Source organism: Procambarus clarkii, chromosome 19 (assembly GCF_040958095.1).
Source record: "Procambarus clarkii isolate CNS0578487 chromosome 19, FALCON_Pclarkii_2.0, whole genome shotgun sequence".
Lineage (NCBI taxonomy): Eukaryota > Metazoa > Arthropoda > Malacostraca > Decapoda > Cambaridae > Procambarus > Procambarus clarkii.
The window spans coordinates 32335609-32348656 of NC_091168.1; the positions used below are offsets into that span (position 1 = coordinate 32335609).

The 13048-nt window shown below is 47.4% G+C and overlaps 1 protein-coding gene across 1 annotated transcript in view; it reads right to left on the reverse strand.

Annotated features, from left to right (window-relative positions):
- The window catches only part of LOC123757442 (galactosylgalactosylxylosylprotein 3-beta-glucuronosyltransferase P), a 50311-nt gene extending 38669 nt beyond the window's left edge, over nucleotides 1–11642 (reverse strand). The window contains exon 1 of the mRNA XM_045741048.2: nucleotides 11537–11642. The gene's annotated coding sequence lies outside the window, so the exon portion shown is untranslated. The remainder of the gene's footprint in view (nucleotides 1–11536) is intronic.
- Between the last annotated feature and the right edge of the window lie 1406 nt (nucleotides 11643–13048).

The window sequence follows — 13048 nt, forward strand, 5'->3', positions numbered from 1 at the left end:
GTGTAATTACCTAAGTGTAGTTACAGGATGAGAGCTACGCTCGTGGTGTCCCGTCTTCCCAGCACTCTTTGTCATATAACGCTTTGAAACTACTGACGGTCTTGGCCTCCACCACCTTCTCCCCTAACTTGTTCCAACCGTCTACCACTCTGTTTGCGAAAGTGAATTTTCTTATATTTCTTCGGCATCTGTGTTTAGCTAGTTTATATCTATGACCTCTTGTTCTTAAAGTTCCAGGTCTCAGGAAATCTTCCCTATCGATTTTATCAATTCCTGTTACTATTTTGTATGTAGTGATCATATCACCTCTTTTTCTTCTGTCTTCTAGTTTTGGCATATGTAATGCCTCTAACCTCTCCTCGTAGCTCTTGCCCTTCAGTTCTGGGAGCCACTTAGTAGCATGTCTTTGCACCTTTTCCAGTTTGTTGATGTGCTTCTTAAGATATGGGCACCACACAACCGCCGCATATTCTAGCTTTGGCCTAACAAAAGTCGTGAACAATTTCTTTAGTATATCGCCATCCATGTATTTAAAAGCAATTCTGAAGTTAGAAAGCGTGGCATAGGCTCCTCGCACAATATTCCTTATGTGGTCCTCAGGTGATAGTTTTCTATCTAGAACCACCCCTAGATCTCTTTCTTTATCAGAATTCTTTACAGATTTCTCACATAATATATAGGTTGTGTGGGGTCTATGTTCTCCTATTCCACATTCCATAACATGGCATTTATTAACATTAAATTCCATTTGCCAAGTGGCGCTCCATATACTTATTTTGTCCAGGTCATCTTGAAGGGCATGACAATCATCTAAGTTTCTTATCCTTCCTATTATCTTAGCATCATCAGCAAACATGTTCATATAATTCTGTATACCAACTGGTAGATCATTTATGTAGACAATAAACATCACTGGTGCAAGAACTGAACCCTGTGGTACTCCACTTGTGACATTTCTCCAGTCCGATACATTGCCTCTGATTACTGCCCTCATTTTTCTATCAGTCAGAAAATTTTTCATCCATGTTAGAAGCGTACCTGTCACTCCTCCTATATTTTCCAGTTTCCAGAACAACCTCTTATGTGGAACTGTGTCGAAAGCCTTTTTTAGGTCCAGATAGATGCAGTCAACCCAACTGCATCTGCAACATGGACCAGGGTGGGTGTGTGGACCAGGGTGGGTGTGTGGACCAGGGTGGGTGTGTGGACCAGGGTGTGTGGACCAGGGTGGGTGTGGACCAGGGTGGGTGTGTGGACCAGGGTGGGTGTGTGGACCAGGGTGGGTGTGTGGACCAGGGTGGGTGTGGACCAGGGTGGGTGTGTGGACCAGGGTGGGTGTGTGGACCAGGGTGGGTGTGTGGACCAGGGTGGGTGTGTGGACCAGGGTGTGTGTGGACCAGGGTGGGTGTGGACCAGGGTGGGTGTGTGGACCAGGGTGTGTGTGGACCAGGGTGTGTGTGGACCAGGGTGTGTGTGGACCAGGGTGTGTGTGGACCAGGGTGGGTGTGTGGACCAGGGTGGTGTGTGGACTAGGGTGGGTGTGGACCAGGGTGGGTGTGTGGACCAGGGTGGGTGTGTGGACGCAGGGTGGGTGTGTGACCAGGGTGTGTGTGGACCAGGGTGGTGTGTGGACCAGGGTGTGTGTGGACCAGGGTGGTGTGTGGTGGACCAGGGGTGGGTGTGTGGACCAGGGTGTGTGTGGACCAGGGTGTGTGTGGACCAGGTGTGTGTGGACCAGGGTGTGTGTGGACCTAGGTGTGACCAGGGTGTGTGTGGACCAGGGTGTGTGTGGACCAGGGTGGGTGTGTGGACCAGGGTGGGTGTGGACCAGGGTGGGTGTGTGGACCAGGGTGTGTGTGGACCAGGGTGTGTGTGGACCAGGGTGTGTGTGGACCAGGGTGTGTGTGGACCAGGGTGTGTGTGGACCAGGGTGGGTGTGTGGACCAGGGTGTGTGTGGACCAGGGTGGGTGTGGACCAGGGTGGGTGTGTGGACCAGGGTGGGTGTGTGGACCAGGGTGTGTGTGGACCAGGGTGTGTGTGGACCAGGGTGTGTGTGGACCAGGGTGTGTGTGGACCAGGGTGGGTGTGTGGACCAGGGTGTGTGTGGACCAGGGTGGGTGTGGACCAGGGTGGGTGTGTGGACCAGGGTGGGTGTGTGGACCAGGGTGGGTGTGTGGACCAGGGTGTGTGTGGACCAGGGTGTGTGTGGACCAGGGTGTGTGTGGACCAGGGTGGGTGTGTGGACCAGGGTGGGTGTGGACCAGGGTGTGTGTGGACCAGGGTGGGTGTGGACCAGGGTGGGTGTGTGGACCAGGGTGGGTGTGTGGACCAGGGTGTGTGTGGACCAGGGTGGGTGTGGACCAGGGTGGGTGTGTGGACCAGGGTGGGTGTGTGGACCAGGGTGGGTGTGTGGACCAGGGTGTGTGTGGACCAGGGTGTGTGTGGACCAGGGTGTGTGTGGACCAGGGTGGGTGTGTGGACCAGGGTGGGTGTGTGGACCAGGGTGGGTGTGTGGACCAGGGTGTGTGTGGACCAGGGTGTGTGTGGACCAGGGTGTGTGTGGACCAGGGTGGGTGTGTGGACCAGGGTGGGTGTGTGGACCAGGGTGGGTGTGGACCAGGGTGGGTGTGTGGACCAGGGTGGGTGTGTGGACTAGGGTGGGTGTGTGGACTAGGGTGGGTGTGGACCAGGGTGGGTGTGTGGACTAGGGTGGGTGTGGACCAGGGTGGGTGTGTGGACCAGGGTGGGTGTGTGGACCAGGGTGGGTGTGTGGACCAGGGTGGGTGTGTGGACCAGGGTGGGTGTGGACCAGGGTGGGTGTGTGGACTAGGGTGGGTGTGTGGACCAGGGTGGGTGTGTGGACTAGGGTGGGTGTGAACCAGGGTGGGTGTGGACCAGGGTGGGTGTGGACCAGGGTGGGTGTGTGGACCAGGGTGGGTGTGGACCAGGGTGGGTGTGGACCAGGGTGGGTGTGTGGACTAGGGTGGGTGTGGACCAGGGTGGGTGTGTGGACTAGGGTGGGTGTGGACCAGGGTGGGTGTGGACCAGGGTGGGTGTGGACCAGGGTGGGTGTGTGGACCAGGGTGGATGTGGACCAGGGTGGGTGTATTAACCAGGGTGGGTGTGGACCAGGGTGGGTGTGGACCAGGGTGGGTGTATGGAGCAGGGTGGGTGTGGAGCAGGGTGGGTGTGGACCAGGGTGGGTATGGACCAGCGTGAGTGTGGACCAGGGTGGGTGTGGACCAGGGTGTACTCACCTAATTGTACTCACCTAATTGTGCTTGCGGGGGTTGAGCTTTGGCTCTTTGGTCCCGCCTCTCAACTGTCAATCAACTGGTGTACAGATTCCTGAGCCTACTGGGCTCTATCATACCTACATTTGAAACTGTGTATGGAGTCAGCCATACTGAAACTGTCAGCCATATTTGAAACTGTGTATGGAGTCAGCCATTTGAAACTGTGTATGGAGTTTGAAACTGTGTATGGAGTATGGAGTATGGAGTCGGTGTGTGTGGGCCAGGGTGTGTGTGGACCAGGGTGGGTGTGAACCAGGGTAGGTGTGGACCAGGGTGGGTGTACTCACCTAATTGTGCTTGCGGGGGTTGAGCTCTGGCTCTTTGGTCCCGCCTCTCAACCGTCAATCAACTGGTGTACAGGTTCCTGAGCCTATTGGGCTCTATCATATCTACACTTGAAACTGTGTATGGAGTCAGCCTCCACCACATCACTTCCTAATGCATTCCATTTGTCAACCACTCTGACACTAAAAAATGCTTTCTAATATCTCAATGGCTCATTTGGGCGCTCAGTTTCCACCTGTGTCCCCTAGTGCGTGTGTCCCTTGTGTACCTGTCTTTATCTACCCTGTCGATTCCCTTGAATGTGGTGATCATGTCCCCCCCCTAACTCTTCTGTCTTCTAACGACGTGAGGTTTAATTCCCGTAGTCTCTCCTCGTAGCTCGGGTACTAGTCTGGTGGCAAACCTTTGAACCTTTTCCAGTTTAGTCTTATGCTTGACTAGATATGGACTCCATGCTGAAGCCGCATACTCCAGGATTGGTCTGACATATGTGTTATATAATATTCTGAAAGATTCCTTACACAATTTTTAAAGGCCGTTCTTATGTTAGCCAACCTGGCATATGCTGCTGATGTTATCCTCTTGATATGAGCTTCAGGGGACAGGTCTGGCATTATATCAACCTCCAGGTCTTTCTCTCTCTCTGACTCTTGAAGTATTTCATCTCCCAAATGATACCTTGTATCTGGTCTCCTGCTTCCTACCCCTATCTTCATTACATTACATTTGCTTGGATTAAACTCTAACAGCCATTTGTTCGACCATTCCTGCAGCTTGTCCAGGTCTTCTTGAAGCCTCAAGTTGTCCTCCTCTGTCTTAATCCTTCTCATATTTTTGGCGTCATCAGCAAACATTGAGAGGAATGAGTCTATACCCTCTGGGAGATCATTTACGTATATCAGAAACAGGATAGGTCCGAGTACAGAGCCCTGTGGGACTCCACTGGTGACTTCACGCCAGTCTGAGGTCTCACCCCTCACTGTAACTCTCTGCTTCCTATTGCTTAGGTACTCCCTTATCCACTGGAGCGCCCTACCAGTTACTCCTGCCTGTTTCTCCAGCTTATGCATCAACTTTTTATGGGGTACTGTGTCAAAGGCTTTCCGACAGTCCAAAAAAATGCAGTCCGCCCATCCTTCTTTTTCTTGCTTAATCTCTTGCTCTTAGATTAAGGACCTGCCCGAAACGCTACGCGTACTAGTGGCTTTACAAGAATGTAATTACTATGCTATGTATCCTCACAATCCCAATGTACCTTCATGTATATATATAAATAAATAAATAAATCTTGTCACCTGATCGTAGAATTCCATTAAGCCTGTAAGGCAAGATTTACCCTCCCTGAACCCATGATGATGGTTCAGGGTGTGGTGTGGACCAGGGTGGGTGTGGACCAGGGTGGGTGTGGACCAGGGTGGGTGTGGACCAGGGTGGGTGTGGACCAGGGTGGGTGTGGACCAGGGTGGGTGTGGACCAGGGTGGGTGTGGACCAGGGTGGGTGTGGACCAGGGTGGGTGTGGACCAGGGTGGGTGTGGACCAGGGTGGGTGTGGACCAGGATGGGTGTGGACCATGGTGGGTGTGGACCAGGATGGGTGTGGGTGTGGACCAGGGTGGGTGTGGACCAAGATAGGTGTGGGTGTGGACCAGGGTGGGTGTGGACCAGGGTGGGTGTGGACCAGGGTGGGTGTGGACCAGGATGGGTGTGGACCAGGGTGGGTGTGGACCAGGGTGGGTGTGGACCAGGGTGGGTGTGGACCAGGATGGGTGTGGACCAAGATAGGTGTGGGTGTGGACCAGGGTGGGTGTGGACCAAGATAGGTGTGGGTGTGGACCAGGGTGGGTGTGTGGACCAGGGTGGGTGTGTGGACCAGGGTGGGTGTGTGAACCAGGGTGGGTGTGGACCAGGGTGGGTGTGGACCAGGGTGGGTGTGGACCAGGGTGGGTGTGTGAACCAGGGTGGGTGTGGACCAGGGTGGGCGTGGACCAGGGTGGGCGTGGACCAAGATAGGTGTGGGTGTAGGCGAGCCCTACCCACCCACCTGGTGTGTGTGGGTATGCGGCACACACCCACCCCAACACGTTCATAACAGTAAACAGACTCAACATGCATGCTAACACACTAATTAGTTCCCCGCTGCTGTAACTGGCATAACTGAGTCACTATGGCAGGCCCAGATCACTGATAACTCTGGCCCGAAACGCTGTGCGTACTAGAGGCTTTAAGTATGTATTATCTCTTATCTTTAAATCCAACATTATGTTTATAACTCATCTTCAATGTATGTACCTTTACCTGAATAAAATATCTTAATCTATGATTTTCTGATGGTTTCTAAATCCAAGTGGTTGGGCACCATTCCTTTCCCCCGTCCCATCCCAAATCTTTATCCTGACCCTTTCTCAGTGCTATATAGTCGTAATGGCTTGGCGCTTTCCCAACAATTCCCTTCCGTCCCTTCCACCCCCACCCCCCCTCCCTAACGCCTAGGCCTACTACTGACATCTCCCACCCCCCCCTGGATGCAACACTTGTTTAACTCCCGGGTACCTACTTTTACCGCTAGGTGAACAGATGCATCGGATGAAAGGAAACGTTGCCTAACTGTTTCTGTCCCGTCCGGGGATCAAACCCGGAGCCTCGAGTGTGTCGAGAACGTATATTTATAAAAAATATATATAATGACTGTCCCATTATATCTTTTAAACATCTAAATACATAATAAATACATAAATAAATATTTTTTAAATATATTTTATATTTTAACTATAATTAAATATAATTAAATAAATATAATATATTAAATATAATTAAATATAATATTTTTTATTTTAAATTTTAAATATAAATGTATTTTTTTTTAATATATTATTATTGTTAAAATTTAAGGCTCGTCTGTGGGAATTTCCCAGCCCATCCGCGACAACTTCCCAACAATTCAATTTCTTTCTTTATTATACACCCCATACCCATCCCGTGGGCGGTGGTGTAAAGGATTACAGAGGCACATAATCGGTTCAGGAACTGAACCCTCTAGTTCGTTTAGCTAAGCAATTAATTGACGCTAGTTACAAAATTATTAATGTTATATATATACATGTACACATTCTCATACATACATGTACTTATATATATACGTATACATATATACATGCACATACATATTTAATCACCCACACGAGTACACACATCAATAATCTTTGTGTCACAAGTGATTCAACAAGAGGCTCACAACAGTCACTATACAAGGCACTTTACATCTATGGTGAGTCACACAGTTACTAGTCTTGCTCCACACTCACCCAACTGGGCGGCAGCTTTACAGTCATGTGCTCCACACTCACCCAACTGGGCGGCAGCTTTACAGTCATGTGCTCCACACCCACCCAACTGGGCGGCAGCTTTACAGTCATGTGCTCCACACCCACCCAACTGGGCGGCAGCTTTACAGTCATGTGCTCCACACCCACCCAACTGGGCGGCAGCTTTACAGTCATGTGCTCCACACCCACCCAACTGGGCGGCAGCTTTACAGTCATGTGCTCCACACCCACCCAACTGGGCGGCAGCTTTACAGTCATGTGCTCCACACCCACCCAACTGGGCGGCAGCTTTACAGTCATGTGCAGGCTGCACCTACAGTAAGCACATTTTGGATACTTGGCTAAGATTCCCGGCAGCACATCATTATGAATGAAGTACTTACACATTTCTTGGACACCATTGATGGTATTATCTCTAAATTCCGCGATTTTTCACATTCCATTATATAATGACGAACTTCCCAACAGCCACTGACCACTTACCTTGCGTTGATTTCCGGGTTCAACGTCCCCGCGGCCCGGTCCCTGGCCAGGCCTCCTGTTGCTGAAGTGGTCAGCCTGGCTGTTGGACACATGCAGGCAGTCGCCGTGGCGCACTGGTAATGCACTCGCCCAGGGCTTCGCGAGCGCTTTGGCCTGGGTTCGTATCTTTTCCTGGGAAGATTGACTGGGCGCCAATCCTTAACTGTAGCCTCTGTTCACCCAGCAGTATATGGGTACCTGGTTGTTAAACGATTTGGCGGGTCGTATTCTGGGGACAATTAGGCTTAAGGACCTGCCCGAAACGCTACGCGTGCTGGTGGCTGTACAACAATGTAATTACCTAAGTATAATTACCTAAGTGTAATTACAGGATGAGAGCTACGCTCGAGGTGTCCCGTCTTCCCAGCACTCTTTGTCATATAACGCTTTGTAACAACTCTTGTATGTATAAAACAAAATACAATGCGGAAAAACCACACGTGAAAAACAGAGAATGCTTAACGCGTTTTCGGTTTAATTCGCCTTCATCAGAGCAAAGTAGAAAGAATCGTTCTACTAATTCATTCATTCTACTTGGCTCTGATGAAGGGGAATCATGGCACGCGTTTAGCATTCTCTATTTTTAACACGTGGTTTTTCTGCATATTTCGATCACTGTTTTTGTGATCATTGTTGCATGCATATATATATATATATATATATATATATATATATATATATATATATATATATATATATATATATATATATATATATATATATATATATATATATATATATATATATATATATATATATATATATATATATATATATATATATATATATATATATATATATATATATATATATATATATATATATATATATATATATATATATATGTATGGTACGCGTGCAGAGATAGATCTTTTACTGCTAGAATCCACTCAGTAAAACACCTAAACTATTGGGATCGATTAAAGAGCCTAAATCTGTACTACCTTGAACGCAGGCGGGAGAGATACATAATAATTTACACGTGGAAAATAGTAGAGGGGCTGGTCCCAAACCTGCACACAGAAATAACATCACATTTACCAAAGGAAACAGAGAGTTAGTATAAATGGAATCAAGTCAGAGTGGGAAAATGTTGTAAGTGGAGTGCCTCAAGGCTCTGTCCTGGGACCTCTGTTGTTTATAATATATATAAATGATTTAGATTCAGGTTTGAGTAGCAACATTTGCAAATTTGCCGATGATACGAAAATCGGTAGGGAAATTAATTCGGAGGAGGACTCACTATCACTTCAAGTTGATCTAGATAGGGTTTTGAAATGGCCAAAGGATTGGCAGATGCAGTTTAATGCTGATAAATGTAAAGTTCTGAGGTTAGGTAATGATGATAGAGTTACAAGATACGAGCTAGATGGTGTTGTGATTGCGAAGTCGGATTGCGAAAGGGATCTGGGAGTTATGATTAGTAAGAATTTAAAACAAAAGGATCAATGCATAAATGTTCGTAATAAGGCAAATCGGACACTTGGATTTATTAATCGCAGCGTTAGTAACAAGACACCTGGTGTGGTTCTCAAGCTATATCTTGCTCTAGTTAGGCCCCATTTAGATTATGCAGTTCAGTTTTGGTCGCCATATTATAGAATGGATATAAATTCACTTGAACGTGTCCAGCGTAGGATGACTAAGTTAATTCCCCAAATTAGAAATCTTTCATATGAAGAAAGATTAACAAAGCTTAAGTTGCATTCACTGGAAAGGCGAAGAGTTAGGGGTGACATGATAGAGGTTTACAAGTGGATGAATGGACATAACCGGGGGATATTAATAGGGTATTAAAAGTATCAACACAGGACAGAACACGAAACAATGGATATAAATTGGATAAGTTTAGATTTAGGAAAGACTTGGGTAAATACTGGTTCAGTAACAGGGTTGTTGATTTTTGGAACCAATTGCCGCGTAACATTGTGGAGGTGGGGTCCCTCGATTGTTTCAAGCACGGGTTGGACAAGTATATGAGTGGGATTGGGTGGTTATAGAATAGGAGCTGCCTCGTATGGGCCAATAGGCCTTCTGCAGTTACCTTTGTTCTTATGTTCTTACATGAGACCAGAAGGCATGGCAGGATGTGCAGAATACCCCCGTTGAAGAGCAGAGGTGCAACAGGTACTCTGAGAGAGAACTCTATCAACATCAGAGGCACGAGACTGTTCAACACGCTTCCACTACACATAAGGGACATAACTAGCCGACCCCTCACAGTGTTCAAGAGAGAACTATCAACATCAGAGGCCCGAGACTGTTCAACACGCTTCCACTACACATAAGGGACATAACTGGCCGACCCCTCACAGTGTTCAAGAGAGAACTATCTACATCAGAGGCCCGAGACTGTTCAACACGCTTCCACTACACATAAGGGACATAACTGGCCGACCCCTCACAGTGTTCAAGAGAGAACTATCAACATCAGAGGCCCGAGACTGTTCAACACGCTTCCACTACACATAAGGGACATAACTAGCCGACCCCTCACAGTGTTCAAGAGAGAACTATCAACATCAGAGGCCCGAGACTGTTCAACACGCTTCCACTACACATAAGGGGCATAACTGGCCGACCCCTCACTGTTCAAGAGAGAACTATCAACATCAGAGGCCCGAGACTGTTCAACACGCTTCCACTACACATAAGGGACATAACTGGCCGACCCCTCACAGTGTTCAAGAGAGAACTATCAACATCAGAGGCCCGAGACTGTTCAACACGCTTCCACTACACATAAGGGACATAACTGGCCGACCCCTCACAGTGTTCAAGAGAGAACTATCAACATCAGAGGCCCGAGACTGTTCAACACGCTTCCACTACACATAAGGGACATAACTAGCCGACCCCTCACAGTGTTCAAGAGAGAACTATCAACATCAGAGGCCCGAGACTGTTCAACACGCTTCCACTACACATAAGGGGCATAACTGGCCGACCCCTCACAGTGTTCAAGAGAGAACTATCAACATCAGAGGCCCGAGACTGTTCAACACGCTTCCACTACACATAAGGGACATAACTGGCCGACCCCTCACAGTGTTCAAGAGAGAACTATCAACATCAGAGGCCCGAGACTGTTCAACACGCTTCCACTACACATAAGGGACATAACTGGCCGACCCCTCACAGTGTTCAAGAGAGAACTGGATAAGCACCTCCAAAGGATACCTGATCAACCAGGCTGTGATTCATACGTCAGGCTGCGAGCAGCCGCGTCTAACAGCCTGGTTGATCAGTCCAGCAACCAGGAGGCCTGGTCGACGACCGGGCCGCGGTTACGCTAAGCCCCGAAAGCACCTCAAGGTAACCTCAAGGTAAGGTAACCACTATACCCCCCCCCCCCAGAAAGGGTATAAAGAGCATAATAAATACACTAAATCAAAATGACTTAAGATCAAGTTCAAGTATGTTTATTGAGATAAGCAATAAATACATCTCAAAGGGATAGAGTAGCTTAGGCTATTTCTACCCCCCCCCCCATGACTTAAGATTTTGGCCATTAAAATAAGTGTTACAAAATCGGCCATAACATGTATAGCGTCAGTTTTGTTGGACGGCGTGACATAACACAGTTATTCCAGCCCTCAATCACGTTATTATTCGTATCCAAAATACACAAATTAAGACCAAATACAGAAATGTGGTGAGCGGCGCTCAGATTAGGGCTTCCTGTATCCTAATTGCACACCTGCGCAGGTATGTGTGCGGGTGTGTGTTAGGTGTGTGTTGGTGTGGTTTGAGGGGCCTAGAAGTGCTCATTTAGGCCTAGGCTAGGTTAGTTTTTTTTTTTAGGTTTTCATATTTTTTAGCGTGACATTTGAGATGATTTAATAATATAAAATGTGATTTTTTTGGTGTCTTAATAGTCGAGTTTAGTGCGCTTGAGCGAATAATTGCTGGCAATTGTTATTATTTCAAGATGGGCAGAATATTTTTTGAGATGTATTACGTATTATTATACATGTGACCCATCCCCGTATGACTAGAAGATATTAATCACTGTATACTGCGTCCTTATGACAACACTCTTTACCGTTGAAATCTCTATCTACGGTCGTGTCTATATATCTAAATATGTAACTACAGCTATCCCCTACCTTGCCTTCGTGTAGGGGCGTATATATATCCAGTGGGAGTAAGGAGAGGCAGGTGCGGTAGAGGGAAGAAGAGCACGACACCCTCCCCTGACCACTGTCACCTGGACACTGAGCCAAGGACCCGCAGGATGGAACATGGGATGCCACACGCGGTTGCCACTTACCCTTATTCATCTGACCCAAATGTCGTACACTGGCACCAACATGACATATATATATATATGTATTTTTTGCCATATATATATATATAAATATATATGGCAAAATTACTCATATGATGCTCACACAAATGTTCAAAATTCAAAATGTCTATTCAGGTCAAAGTGCATACATTGAATGTGAGTTATAAGCATAATGTTGGATTTATAGAGCTAGTTGTATGCAGTACCCGATATGATCAATATACCTAATGTGAGCATATGTCGTAGCTAATAGCCAGAATGCACTACTCGGCCTAGTATGCACCGCCTGATTTGCCTAATAGACAGAGTGATATTCGTTATTTATTTTTGTTTAAGTTGGTTTATCTGATTTAATATTATATTTATATTAAAATATATATTATATATATATATATATATATATATATATATATATATATATATGGCAAAATACATATATATATATGTCATGTTGGTGCCAGTGTACGACATTTGGGTATATGTACTCACCTAATTGTGCTTGCGGGGGTTGAGCTCTGGCTCTTTGGTCCAGCCTCTCAACCGTCAATCAACAGGTGTTCAGATTCCTGAGCCTATCGGGCTCTATCATATCTACACTTGAAACTGTGTATGGAGTCAGCCTCCACCACATCACTGCCTAATGCATTCCATTTGTCAACCACTCTGACACTAAAAAAAGTTCTTTCTAATATCTCTGTGGCTCGTTTTCCACCTGTGTCCCCTTGTGCGTGTTCCCCTTGTGCGTGTTCCCCTTGTGTTAAATAGCCTGTCTTTATCTACCCTATCAATTCCCTTCAGAATCTTGAATGTGGTGATCATGTCCCCCCTAACTCTTGTGTCTTTCAGCGAAGTGAGGTTTAATTCCCGTAGTCTCTCCTCGTAGCTCATACCTCTCAGCTCGGGTACTAGTCTGGTGGCAAACCTTTGAACCTTTTCCAGTTTAGTCTTATCCCTGACAAGATATGGACTCCATGCTGGGGCTGCATACTCCAGGATTGGTCTGACATATGTGGTATACAAAGTCCTGAAAGATTCCTTACACAAGTTTCTGAATGCCGTTCTTATGTTGGCCAGCCAGCAGAGGGAGCCGGTCGGCCGAGCGGACAGCACGCTGGACTTGTGATCCTGTGGTCCTGGGTTCGATCCCAGGCGCCGGCGAGAAACAATGGGCAGAGTTTCTTTCACCCTATGCCCCTGTTACCTAGCAGTAAAATAAGTACTTGGGTGTTAGTCAGCTGTCACGGGCTGCTTCCTGGGGGTGGAGGCCTGGTCGAGGACCGGGCCGCGGGGGCATTAAAGCCCCGAAATCATCTCAAGATAACCTCAAGAT